The sequence below is a fragment of the Protopterus annectens genome, chromosome 6.part1 (genome assembly GCF_019279795.1).
Source record: "Protopterus annectens isolate FY-2018-M chromosome 6.part1, PAN1.0, whole genome shotgun sequence".
NCBI lineage: Eukaryota > Metazoa > Chordata > Ceratodontiformes > Protopteridae > Protopterus > Protopterus annectens.
This window is the reverse complement of record NC_056738.1, coordinates 523,190,670-523,205,669: the sequence shown is the minus strand read 5'-3', so window position 1 is coordinate 523,205,669 and position 15,000 is coordinate 523,190,670.

Below are 15,000 nucleotides of genomic sequence, written 5' to 3'. Positions count from 1 at the left end.
TTAAAAGCAGTTACTCTGATTAGAATGTATGCTGTTGTAGAATTTCAAAAAGTCTTCTTTGGTTATATGATTTTTCTATTGCAGAAGCAGAAATTATCATAGTTTTTGTTGTTTGTTTGCATCCCTTCAGGACCAAGCCTGATTGGATCCTCTACCTGCACCCATCTGGCCAATTTGTTCTATTGTCGTGGAAGCCTGGGACTGCTCAGCAGGTGAGAGATCTGTGGATAATTTGTTCCTGCCCATGAATTCCCCAAGAGCTAATCCTTTCAAATCCCAGCCCAATGGTACAGAAAAATAAAGCACTTAAAGCCCAGACAACACCCCAGATGACCGATGTTCAACTAGTGGCCCAATTACTTGAGGGACCAGGTGAGGAAGGACAGAAGTAAGCAGCCAGCTCACCCATCCTGGGGTGAGGAAGACAACTAGGCTGACAGCATTGGTGACACCGACTAACAAATTGTCACAGCATGAAAAGTCTAGCATCACTAAACTACAAGAAGTGTGTTGGGGTGATTATGCGCCTAGAATCATGCATGCATCTCATGAAGCAGATATAGCGGATCTGCAAACTGGCCTACTCCCTAACACCAGACTCTTGTCTCCGCTGAGGAATGAATGGGGTGGAGAGCTTTTGCCCCAATGGAGGAATGAATAGGACTTTTGGGTGCAGGAAGGAGATGCACTGGGGTGATTCTACAGACCAGAAAAAAATAAGCTAGTAACTTTCTGTTTAAATGTTAACTCACTAAAAGCTTATTACATAATATATTATATTTCTGTAAATGTTTTAATTGATCTGTACAGCTCTTTGTGATTCTTTTGTAACATGTAATATGTAACTTGCAATATTTGGAGCTTTTCTCCCTGGGCATCCACTGAAAATGGGTTCTTTATTCCCCAGTGGACTTCCTCAATCATCAAACTTAAATGAATAAATAAATACATGTCTAAATTAATTTTTTTACAAATATTTGCCTGCAGACTATATTTCACCATCACATTTGCATTGCTGGTATAAGATGACATATGCATTGTGGATAAAGTGTAAAGCTTCTGAATCTAGTGAAATTTGTTGCACTGTACATTTTAAGAGCTCAGACCACAATGGAGATCTGTTTGCAGACCTCAGCCTCCCTTTATAGCTGCATAACCTCTCAGCCTATTAGATTTTTTCCCTAAGAAATAGATCATGCATTGAAAGAATATGGCACCACCCATTAAATATATGTTAATATGTAGAAGAAGTCCAATTTATGAAATACAAATATCTTCAAGAAATATTTATGCATGTTCTCAGTAGGAAATAATATACATTTCTGTAATTTAAATTGCAAATATTTTTCTTCAAAAATGCATAGTTATTTCTTGAATATCTAAGAAATTAATGTTGTCACTTTTAACTTTGTTAGGTTATTTGCCATGCTGCCTATTTTAGCAATTATTTTCTGTACATTTTTTGTATTATGGATTCTGAAATGAATTATTGTGCATGTACATTTGTGCAAGAACATTGATTATATTGCTTTATTTTTTGTGTGTGTTAGAGGCATAATGAATGTGACTAAGAACACACATTTCTATTTTTCTTTTAAAACATAAGCAGTTCCAGTTCATTTTTTTCTTTGCATTGAAAAATTAAATTCTCATATCAGTAGCATAACAACAGTTTCTAAAGCAGAAACCTTAATTTAGAGGTTTCTATCACAAAAAGCAAGTTTTATATATATATATATATATATATATATATATATATATATATATATGTGTGTGTGTGTGTGTGTGTGTGTGTGTGTGTGTGTATCACGCACACTTACAAAAGGCAAGTTTTATATATATATATATAGGTTCATAGGTAGGTACTAGGCTATCTGCCCGAGGGCAATTATAAGCCTAGCCAGAGTGTGTCGGCGTTCGCCGCCCCATTGATTAATTAACTGATCCTCTGTCAAGCAGAGCTAATGAACCCATCCTCTCGTCAAGGTTTCTCTTGAAGAGTGTTAGTGAGGGGCTCTGCCTGATGTAATTTGGAATTTTGTTCCAAAGCATGGGGAGTCTGTGTGACAGGAATCTATCCCTCCAGCATGTTCTATTTATTGTTGTGGTGAGGTTTAGCTCACTAGAGTGTGCGGCTCGCAGTGACTTGGATTTCTTTAGGTGGAGCATGTCCATCAATTCTGAGTTGGACATGTCTTTGTAAGAGACAGAGATCACCTCTGAGTAAGCGATATGCCACTGAGTACAACCAAAATTTTTTCAGTCGTGCTGCATAGGACATATGTTTGAGGCCAATAATCTTCTTGGTGAGGTACTTTTGTGGTCTTTCCAGCTGTTGGAAGTGTCTTGTGAAGTACATCCCAAATGGGGCATTGTACTCTATGATGGGTCTAATGAGTGATGAGTAGAGGGGCACTATAACCTCTTTATTTCTAGATGCGAATCCTTTAGTAATTAGATGGGCCACACAGAAGGATTTCCTAACTACTTTGGCAATATGATTGTTAAAGGAGAGATTACTGTCTACCTAGGTCCCCAGATCTCTTATTATCTCTTCTGTATTAAGGGGGCTGCCACCTATGTGGTAATTCGTGAGTATTTTGTTTTTCCCAAATGGGATGACTATGCATTTTTTGGCATTCAGCTTGAGGCCATGACTTTGACACCAGGTGTTCATCTCACTAAGGCCCTTTTGGAGGATGTCCGTGTCAGCCGGAGAGTCAGTTATGGCTCCCAGTCTGCAGTCATCGGTGAACTTGGTTAGCCATAGTTCTCCTGTGTTTGTCTGTACTTCTGAGAAGTATATGCTGAACAGTAGAGGTCCCAGGACCAAGCCTTGCGGGACAGTACTTGTGACTGGTTTAGAGTCGGACCAGGAGCCTGCTATTCTTACCATGTGAGTTCTGTCTGTAAGCCAGTTGGCAACCCATCTGGTTTATGTTCAGGCTGGTGAGTTTTTGTGTAATACCCGAGTGGGGAATGGTGTCAAAAGCCTTGGCGAGGTCAAGGTAGGCTGTGTGAACCACCTTTCCCTCATCTATGGCCTTGGTGACTGTCTCGAAGAAGTCAACCAGGTTTAGTAGGCATGATCTGCCCTTAACAAAGCTGAACTGGGTCAGGTCAAGTGTTTGGAGGTTCCCAATGTCTTTGTTAATGAGTTCCATGATGATGTGCTCCATAGTCTTGCAGACCAGGCTAGTCAGGCTTATGGGGGCGATAGTTACCAGGGTCAGTTGTGGCTCCTCCTTTGTGGAGAGGAATAACTGTTGTTGTTTGTCATTCTATGGGCAAGTAGCCTGTGGAGAGGCTGAGGTTGTACAGCGTGTTTAGGTGGGGGGTTAGTTCGTTCTGTAGTTCATGCAAGACGCAGCCTGGGACACCATCTGGTCTCACTGACGCTGTGTTTTTGGCTTTTGAAAGGGCTGTTTTCACCTGTGTGTCTGTGATTTTTGAGACACTACACTTTTCCTGTATTGTTGTGGGCCCTTTTGAAGGTGAGAGAGGGGGTGAAGTTTGCACTGAATCTATATGCCAAGATGTTGGCAATATCAGTAGGTTCAGTATATTTTGTGCTATTTTGCACTAGTTCAATGCATATCTGTAAGTTGCCACTTAGATTCTTAACATAGCTAAAGAAGGCTTTGTGGTTATCTTTTGAATCCTTGGCTATTTTTCTTTTGAAGTTAGCCTTGGATGATTTCATGAGGGACCTTAGTTTCTTACTGATACTGATCAGGGATGTCTTTCCTTCTTGGGATTTGCTTTTTTTTTCTGAACTAATTTCCTCCTCTATGTATAGCCTGTTTATTATGGGAGTCCACCAAACTGGTTTCCTTCTCTTAGAGGAGTGAGTCTTGGTTTTGCTAGGGATGGCATGATCCATGCATCCTTGTAGGTGCTCATAGAGTGCATTTGTAAAGGTTTCTGCATCTTGGGCAGCATTATCCTTTAGCGTGGGGGCTGTGAAACTTACCACCTCTGTCTTAAGTAAGGTGAAGTTTGCTTTAGAAAAGTTTTTTACTGTGGTTTCTTTAGTTGGGGGTGGTGGTAGGGTGTGGACATCCAGAGTGATTAGTTTATGGTCTGATCTAACCAGTGATGGGTTGACCTCCAGTGTGGAACACCTGTCACCCATGTTGATGATGACCAGGTCCAATATGTTTTCACCTCTGGTAGGGGAGTTTACCAGCTGATCCAGGGCATTTGAGTTGATGCATTCCAGGAAGCGCTGGGCCTGGGAATTTGTACTCAAGTAGTTTTCCCAGTGAATGGTAGGGTAATTGAAATTGCCCAATATCAGGGTGTTCGGTAGGACCTTCATGTTTTCCAGTGTCTCCAGAAAGGTGGAGTGGTGGTCCTGGGTCATGGAGGCTGATCTGTAGCAGGTCACAATTTGCATTGCAGATTTGCCTGATGTTAGTTGCATATGGATGATCTCACAGGTATCATGCTACGCCACTAACCTGGAGGTGTAGGTATCCTTGATGAATATGGATACGCCCCCTCCTTTTGTGTTTTGGTCCATGTTCTGTGGCCGAAATGTGTGATATGAGTTGTAGCCCGGTAGTGCTGGGGTGCTCTCTGGAGCCTTGAACCAGGTTTCAGTTACTGCGCAGATGACATTCTCCATACTGAGGAGTGCTTCAAGCTCATGCATTTTGAGAATAAACTCCTGGCGTTGAGTAGCATAACCCTCAGTTTTTTGTTAATTGTGCTGTTTATGGAGGTGGGTTTGACTTTTGAGCCATGCTAAACAAGTCACTATGGGGGCAGCAAGAGCCTTGGCCAGTATTCGAAAGCCTAGGGGTGACAGGTGCAAGCTGACTCTTGCGAAGCAATGTGGCTTGTCGAGCATGTTGTCCCAAGCTGACAGGCACTGGATCCCCTTTGACTGACACCAGAAGGTTAGGCAATTGTTGAAATTGATAATTTTTTCTTTATACTGAAGTATCATTCTTGGTGAGGGCAGGATGCTACTCAGGGTCAGGGTCATACCAGCCTGGGCTGCAGAGAGCTCTTCCATGTCTCTTTACATGTAGTCCAGGGAGGTACATCTCAGGTCATTCACACCAACATGAACAATGACAGAGTCATATTTGTACTTGTTCTGGAGTGACCTGAGTGCTTGTGTTATGTGGCAGATTCTGGCTCCCAAAAGGCAGCTAGCAGTAACCTTCTGCTTGTCCAGCCTAGTGAGTGGGACATCAGTGTGCCTGACTATAGAGTCACCTATTACTAGTGTGTTAGGTATGTTATTTTGCCTTAAGGGCTGTGATTGTGTGGCACTATGATTTTGTGTTTTATGTGTTGTCTGGTTTGTGATGGGAAATGCAGGTTGTTTGGGTGTCTGCTTTGGAGGTCTCTGATGCTTTTGCAGGTTTTTATTTAGAGTCTCCAAGTATAATTTTGTGTATTTATGTGTATTTTTTGCCAGTGCTGTTTTAGTAGGTCTGTGTGCAGCTGGAGGTGTAGTGCAAATGTTAACCTTCTCCTCTTGACTGTCTGTTCCAGTCTTGGGTGGAGACAGCTTAGCTTCCAGTTTGGCTGTATAATTGCATCTCTCGCATATGTTAGTGTTTTGTGGTAGGAGGAGAGGGTTGTCTGTGTACATGAGGCAGTTGTAACATTGCCTCAGGATACCCAGATTCACCAGCTGGACTGGAGAGTGCACCTGAAGTTGCCCTTTGGTCATGCCTGAATAGTAGGGTGAGCTGCTTAGTCACTTGGTTGGTGAGGGGTGAATAAAGAGCCTTGCCCTGCTGGGCAATCAGTGTCAGGGTATATTAGTGCTTGCTATTAGGTCTGAGCAAGTGCTGGGCTGTAAGATGCTTTTTGAGTGCTTAGGTTGAGAGTTAGACTAGTTTCAATGGAAAAACTGAAGAGGAGACTTAGTGGAGCCGGGAATAATTTAACTGTAGCTAACCGGCACTGCCCGGTGCACAAAACCGTGCAAATACAGTTTTTAAAGTAGGGAAATGAAAGAAATAGAAGTTAGCCCAAAATGGCCAATAAACTACTAACTTTTGGGCTGGAACCACTCCTCCAGAGACAGATAGGTTGCTCAAAGCTTCCCTCTCTCACAGGTGAACAGAGAAACTTCCTTCTAGCCAAGTAAGGTATGGGCAACTCAGAAACTAGTGTCACAGCCCTGAATTCAGCACTAGCCTGAAAACTGGACTATACTAGCTTAGAAAGGCAGGAAATAAGGAATTTTTTTGTTTTTTTGAAAAGATAAGGCAAAAACAGTAAAAAAAATACACTTAAAACAGCTTTAAATGGCTACAAACGATCAGAAAAGGCTATCACGCTTTAGTGTGTAGCCTACAACAGTTAAAAAAATTATTTAAAAAAAATCAACTTTTTAAAAGTGTAGACAGTTAAATAAGTACAATATTTGAAAAAAACAAGCTTTTAAATCATAATGAATGCTGGAAAATCTGTGTTTAGGTAGAAAACAGTTAAGTACAGCAAGAAAGTACAGAAAACTGATACTTAATCACTTCAAAGTCTCTCTTCTAAGCTAGAAAGCTTGTATCAGTTTAAGGCTTTCTAGTGCTACCCAGTAGGTTAGTTACAGGAAAGATGGGAAACAAGCACAGATGTGGTCTTTTAAACCAGAAAGTTGAAAGAGACGGACAAACTGTCAAAATAGTCAATAAACTACAATTTCTGGGCCAGGAACCTCTGCTCTCATGGTAGACAGGCTACTTAGTGCTTACCACTCCAACTGATAAGCTAGAAGGCTTTCTTCCAACACAAAAAGGCTTGCGGGGCTCAGAAGCTTACCAACAGTCCTGGATACAGCAACTCTGTATCTGGACTAGGCTAGTTACAGGAAAGGTGGGAAACAAGCGCAAGTGCAGCTTTTAAACCAGAATACTGAAAGAGATGGGAAAAAACTGCCCAAACGGCCAATAGCTATAATTTTGGGGCCAGGAACAACTCCTGTTGTGGTAGATAGGCAACCGAATGCTTACCACTCCCACTGATAAGCTAGAAGACTTCCCTCCAACACAGAAAGGCACGGGGGGCTCAGAAGTTTACAAAGAGTCCTGGATACAGTAAATCTGTACCTGGACTAGACTAGTTACAGAAAAGGTGGGGAACAAGTACAAACGTAGACTTTTAAGCCAGCAAGTTGAAAGAGATGGAAAACTGCCCAAACGGCCAAATAAAGTACAATTTCTGGGTCAAAACTCACTCTTCCTATGGAGGATAGGCTACCTAGTGTTACCACTCCCACTGATAAGCTAGAAGGCTTCCATCCAACACAGAAAGGCTTGGGGGACTCAGAAGCTTACTAACAATCCTGGATACAGCAACTCTGTAACTGGACTAGGCTAGTTATAGGAAAGGCAGGAAACAGGCACAAGTGTGGCTTTCAATCCAGAAAGTTGAAAGAGATGGAAAAAAACTGCTCAAACAGCCAATAGCTACAATTTCTGGGCAAGGGACCACTCCTCTTGTGGTAGATAGGCTACCTGATGCTTACCACTCCCACTTATAAGCTAGAAGGCTTCCCTCCAACATGGAAAGGCTTGGGGGGCTCAAAAGCTTACAAAGAGTCCTGGATACAGCAAATCTGTACCTGGACTAGACTAGTAACAGGAAAGGTAGGAAACAAGCTCAAACACAGACTTTTAAATCAGAAGGTTGAAAGAGATGGAAAAGCTTCCCAAACGGCCAATAAACTATAATTTCTGGGCCAGAAAGCACTCCTCCTGTGGTAGACAGGTTACCTAGTGCTCACCACTCCCACTGATAAGCTAGTAGGCTTCTCTCCAACACAGAAGGGCTTGGGGGGGCTCAGAAGCTTACCAACATTCCTGGATACAACAAATCTGTACCTGGACTACATTAGTTATAGGAAAGGCAGGGACAAAACGCAAAACAGGCTTTTAACCAGAAAGTAGAAAGAGATGGAAAAACTGCCCAAACAGCCAATGAACTACAAATTCAGGGCCAAAACCCACTCTTTCCATGGTAGCCTACCATTCCAACTGATAAGCTAGAAGGCTTCCCTCCGACACAGAAAGGCTTGGGGGGCTTAGAAGCTTACCAACAGTCCTGGATACAGCAAGTCTGTATCTGGACTTGACTAGTTACAGGAAAGACAGGAAACAAGCTTAGAATTTTTTTTTGTTACAGAAAAGCAGCTAAAACAGCAGTAAATACAATTCAAATTGTAGTACAGGTCAGCACACCCGAGTGTGTAGCAACATTATGGCAAATACAATTCAAATAAATGCAAATAAATTAACAAATGACTAAAAAACAAGTGCAGAAGGCAGTAAATTAGAAGGCTACTAATAAGCAGTAATAAGTGCAGAGTATGAGCGACTGAACAGATAGCACGCAGAAGAGCAACAAAGACAGTTACAGTAAAAGCAGCTGAATAATATATATATATATATATATATATATATATACATATATATATATTATATATATATATATATATATATATATATATATATATATTTTTTTTTTTTTTTCTTTTTTTTTTTTTAGGGAGGGAACAGAGAAGGATTAAAAGGCTACAGGGGTTGTCCTTCCCAAATCCTCTCCTTGTACAAAGTAAGAGTGCCTGAAATCAGAATACGATCTCACTGCACTCAGTTGAGTGAGGAAATGAGATGGGCCCAGAAGGAGTACCCAAATACAAATCTACAAAAGGGGCAAGCAATTTCAAACCCACCAAAATGAACACCAAAACAAGAACAGGGAGGGTGGGTGGAGAACTACCTGTAGAGAGACAGCCACAACATTAGCTGAGTTAATATTCAGTGAAAAACACAAATAAATTAAATACAGTGCTACATGCAAAAGAGCAGATAAAAGTGTATTTAAATTCACTTATATGTGCAGCTGATTTCAGGTAGATGTTAGCAAGCCAAAGCTCTGATATTAAGCAGATATAACTTAAAATGTACCACTTATATAAGGAAAGACAGAATGTCAGTGCTGAGCTGTAACTACCACCCACTGCTATCAATGGCTACACAAAAATTCTAAAAAGTACTCCGTAGAGAAACAGCCACAACTTCAGTTGAGTTAATATTCAGTGAAAAAATAAATAAATAAATAAATTAAATATAGTACTATATGAAAAAGAGCAGATAAAAGTGTACTTAAATTCATTTATACGTCCAGCAGATTTCAGGTAGACGTTAGCCGGCCAAAGCTCTGGTATTAAGCAGAGATAACTCAAAATGTACCACTTATATAAGGCAAAACAGCATATGTCAGTGATGAGCTGAAACTACCCCCACTGCTATAATGGCTACACAGAAATTCTAAAAAGTACTCTGTAGACAGACAGCCACAACTTCAGCTGAGTTAATATTCCATGAAAAACACAAATAAATAAATTAAATACAGTACTATATGCAAAAGAGCAGATAAAAGTGTACTTAAATTCACTTATACGTCCAGCTGATTTCAGGTAGATGTTAGCCGGCCAAAACTCTGATATTAAGCAGACATAACTCAGAATGTACCACTTTTATAAGGCATGACAGAATGTCAGTGATGAGCTGAAACTACCCACCACTATCAATGGCTACACAGAAATTCTAAAAAGTACTCTGTAGAGAGATAGCCACAACTTCAGTTGAGTTAATATTCAGTGAAAAACACACATAAAAAATAAGTACAGTACTATATGCAAAAGAGCAGATAAAAGTGTACTTAAATTCACTTATACATCTAGCTGATTTCAGGGAGATGTTAGCCGGCCAAAGATCTGATATTAAGCAGAGATAACTCAAAATGTACCACTTATATAAGGCAAGACAGAATGTCAATGATGAGTTGAAACTACCCCCACTGCTATCAATGGCTACACAGAAATTCTAAAAAGTACACTGTAGAGAGACAGCCACAACTTCAGCTGAGTTAATATTCAGTGAAAAACACAAATAAATAAATTAAATACAGTACTATATGAAAAAGAGCAGATAAAAGTGCACTTAAATTCACTTATACATCCAGCTGATTTCAGGTAGATGTTAGACAGCCAAAGCTCTGATATTAAGCAGAGATAACTCAAAATTTACCACTGATATAAGGCAAGACAGAATGTTAGTGGTGAGCTGAAACTATGCCCCACTGCTATCAATGGCTACACAGAAATTCTAAAAAGTACTCTGTAGAGAGACAGCCACAACTTCAGGTGAGTTAATATTCAGTGAAAAACACAAATAAATAAACTAAATGCAGTATATATGCAAAAGAGCAGATAAAAGTGTACTTAAATTCCCTTATACATCCAGCTGATTTCAGGTAGATATTATCCAGCCAAAGCTCTGATATTAAGCAGAGATAACTCAAAATGTACCACTTATATAAGACAAGACAGAATGTCAGTGATGAGCTGAAATTGCCCCCCACTGCCATCAATGGCTACACAGAAATTCTAAAAATTACTCTGTAAAGAGAAAGCCACAACTTCAGTTGAGTTAATATTCAGTGAAAAACACAAATAAATAAATTAAAAATAGTACTATATGCAAAAGAGCAGATACAAGTGTACTTAAATTCACTTACACGTCCAGCTGATTTCAGGTAGATGTTAGACAGCCAAAGCTCTGATATTAAGCAGAGATAACTCAAAACGTATCACTTATATAAGGCAATGCAGAATGTCAGTGATGAGCTGAAACTACCCCCACTGCTATCAATGGCTAAACAGAAATTCTAAAAAGTACTCTGTAGAGAGACAGCCACAAATTCAGCTGAGTTAATATTCAGTGAAAAACACAAATAAATAAATTAAATAGAGTACTATATGCAAAAGAGCAGATAAAAGTGTTCTTAAATTCACTTATACGTCCAGCTGATTTCATGTAGATGTTAGCTGACCAAAGCTCTGATATTAAGCAGAGATAATTCAAAATGTATAACTTATATAAGGCAAGACAAAATGTCAGTGATGAGCTGAAACTACCACCCACTGCTATCAATGGCTACACAGAAATTCTAAAAGGTACTCTGTAGAGAGACAGCCACAACTTCAGCTGAGTTAATATTCAGTGAAAAATATGAATAAATAAATTAAATAGAGTACTATATGCAAAAGAGCAGATAAAAGTGTTCTTAAATTCACTTATACGTCCAGCTCATTTCAGATAGATGTTAGCCAGCCAAAGCTCTGATTTTAAGCAGAGATAACTCAAAATGTACCACTTATATAAGGAAAGACAGAATGTCAGTGATGAGCTGAAACTACCCCCCACTGTTATCAATGGCTACACAGAAATTCTAAAAAGTACTCTGTAGAGAGACAGCCACAACTTCAGTTGAGTTAATATTCAGTGAAAAACACAAATAAATAAATTAAATACAGTACTATATGCAAAAGAGCAGATAAAAGTGTACTTAAATTCACTTATACGTCCAGCTGATTTTAGATAGATGTTAGCCGGCCAAAGCTCTGATATTAAGCAGAGATAACTCAAAATGTAGCACTTATATAAGGCAAGACAGAATGTCATTGATGAGCTGAAAGTACCCCCCCACTGCTATCAATGGCTACACAGAAATTCTAAAAAGTACTCTGTAGAGAGACAGCCACAACGTCAGTTGAGTTAATATTCAGTGAAAAACACAAATAAATAAATTAAATACAGTACAATATGCAAAAGAGCAGATAAAAATGTACTTAAATTCACTGATACGTCCAGCTGATTTCAGGTAGATGTTAGCCGGCCAAAGCTTTCATATTAAGTGGAGATAACTCAAAATGTACCACTTATATAAGGCAAGACAGAATGTCAGTGATGAGCTGAAACTACCCCCCACTTCTATCAATGGCTGCACTGAAATTCTAAAAAGTACCCTGTAGAGAGACAGCCACAACTTTAACTGCATTAATATTCAGTGAAAAACACAAATAAATAAATTAAATACAGTACTATATGCAAAAGAGCAGATAAAAGTGTACTTAAATACACTTACATGTCCAGCTGATTTCAGGTAGATGTTAGCCAGCCAAAGCTCTGATATTAAGCAGAGATAACTCAAAATGTACCACTTATATAAGGCAATGCAGAATGCCAGTGATGAGCTGAAACTACCCCACTGCTATCAATGGCTAAACAGAAATTCTAAAAAGTACTCTGTAGAGTGACAGCCACAATTTCAGGTGACTTAATATTCAGTGAAAAACACAAATAAGTAAACTAAATGCAGTATATATGCAAAAGAGCAAATTAAAGTGTACTTAAATTCCCTTATACATCCATCTGATTTGAGGTAGATGTTACCCAGCCAAAGCTCTGATATTAAGCAGAGATAACTCAAAATTTACCACTTATATAAGGGAAGACAGAATGTCAGTGATGCGTTGAAACTATGCCCCACTGCTATCAATGGCTACACAGAAATTCTAAAAAGTACTCTGTAGAGAGACAGCCACAACTTCAGTTGAGTTACTATTCAGTGAAAAACACAAATAAATAAATTGAATGCAGTACAATATGCAAAAGAGCAGATAAAGGTGTACTAAAATTCACTTATACGTCCAGCTGATTTCAGGTTGATGTTAGCCAGCCAAACCTCTGATATTAAGCAGAGATAACTCAAAATTTACCACTTATATAATGCAAAACAGAATGTCACTGATGAGCTGAAACTACCCCCACTGCTATCAATGGCTACATAGAAATTCTAACAAAGTACATGGAGAGAGACAGTCAAAACTACAGTTGAGTTAATATTCAGTGAAAAACAAAAAATAAATAAATTAAAGTACTATATGCAAAAGAGAAGATAAAAATGTACTTAAATTAACTTATACGTCCAGCTGATTTCAGACAGATGTTAGCCAGCTAAAGCTCTGATATAAAGCAGAGATAACTCAAAATGTACCACTTATATAAGCCAAGACAGAATGTCAGTGATGAACTGAAACTACCCCCACTGCTATCAATGGCTACACAGAAATTCTAAAAAGTACTCTGTAGAGAGACAGCCACAACTTCAGTTGAGTTAATATTCAGTGAAAAACACATAAAAAATTAAGTACAGTACTATATGCAAAAGAGCAGATAAAAGTGTACTTAAATTCACTTATACATCCAGCTGATTTCAGGTAGATGTTAGCCAGACAAAGATCTGATATTAAGCAGAGATAACTCAAAATGTACCACTTATATAAGGCAAGACAGAATGACAGTGATGAGTTGAAACTACCCCCACTGCTACCAATGGCTACACAGAAATTCTAAAACGTACTCTGTAGAGAGACAGCCAGAACTTCAGCTGAGTTAGTATTCAGTGAAAAACAAAAAATAAATAAATTAAAGTACTATATGCAAAACAGAAGATAAAAATGTACTTAAATTAAGTTATACATCCAGCTGATTTCAGGCAGATGTTAGCCGGCTAAAGCTCTGATATAAAGCAGAGATAACTCAAAATGTACCACTTATATAAGGAAAGACAGAATGTCAGTGATGAGCTGAAACTACCCCCCACTTCTATCAATGGCTATACAGAAATTCTAAAAAGTACTCTGTAGAGAGACAGCCACAAATTCAACTGAGTTAATATTCAGTGAAAAACACAAATAAATAAATTGAATACAGTACAATATGCAAAAGAGCAGATAAAGGTGTACTAAAATTCACTTATACGTCCAGCTGATTTCAGGTTGATGTTAGCCAGCCAAACCTCTGATATTAAGCAGAGATAACTCAAAATTTACCACTTATATAAAGCAAAACAGAATGTCAGTGATGAGCTGAAACTACGCCCCACTGCTATCAATGGCTACACAGAAATTCTAAAAAGTACATGGAGAGAGACAGTCAAAACTACAGTTGAGTTAATATTCAGTGAAAAACACAAATAAATAAATTAAAGTACTATATGCAAAAGAGAAGATAAAAATGTACTTAAATTAACATATACATCCAGCTGATTTTAGACAGATGTTAGCCAGCTAAAGCTCTGATATAAAGCAGAGATAACTCAAAATGTACCACTTATATAAGGCAAGACAGAATGTCAGTGATGAACTTAAACTACCCCCTGCTATCAATGGCTTTACAGAAATTCTAAAAAGTACTCTGTAGAGAGACAGCCACAACTTCAGTTGAGTTAATATTCAGTGAAAAACACATAAAAATTAAGTACAGTACTATATGCAAAAGTGCGGATAAAAGTGTACTTAAATTCACTTATACGTCCAGCTGATTTCAGGTAGATGTTAGACAGCCAAAGCTCTGATATTAAGCAGAGATAACCCAAAATGTACCACTTATAGAAGGCAAGACAGAATGACACTGATGAGTTGAAACTACCCCCACTGCTACCAATGGCTACACAGAAATTCTAAAACGTACTCTGTAGAGAGACAGCCAGAACTTCAGCTGAGTTAGTATTCAGTGAAAAACAAAAAATAAATAAATTAAAGTACTATATGCAAAAGAGAAGATAAAAATGTACTTAAATTAACTTATACGTCCAGCTGATTTCAGGCAGATGTTAGCCGGCTAAAGCTCTGATATAAAGCAGAGATAACTCAAAATGTACCACTTATATAAGGAAAGACAGAATGTCAGTGATGAGCTGAAACTACCCCCCACTTCTATCAATGGCTATACAGAAATTCTAAAAAGTACTCTGTAGAGAGACAGCCACAAATTCAACTGAGTTAATATTCAGTGAAAAACACAAATAAATAAATTAAATACAGTATACTATATGCAAAAGAGCAGAAAAAAGTGTACTTAAATTCACTTATATGTCCAGCTGATTTCAGGTAGATGTTAGCCGGCCAAAGCTCTGATATTAAACAGAGATAACTCAAAATGTACCACTTATATAAGGCAAGACAGAATGTTACTGATGAGCTAAAACTACCCCCCACTTCTATCAATGGCTATACAGAAATTCTAAAAAGTACTGTGTAGAGAGACAGCCACAAATTCAACTGAGTTAATATTCAGTGAAAAACACAAATAAATAAATTAAATACAGTATACTATATGCAAA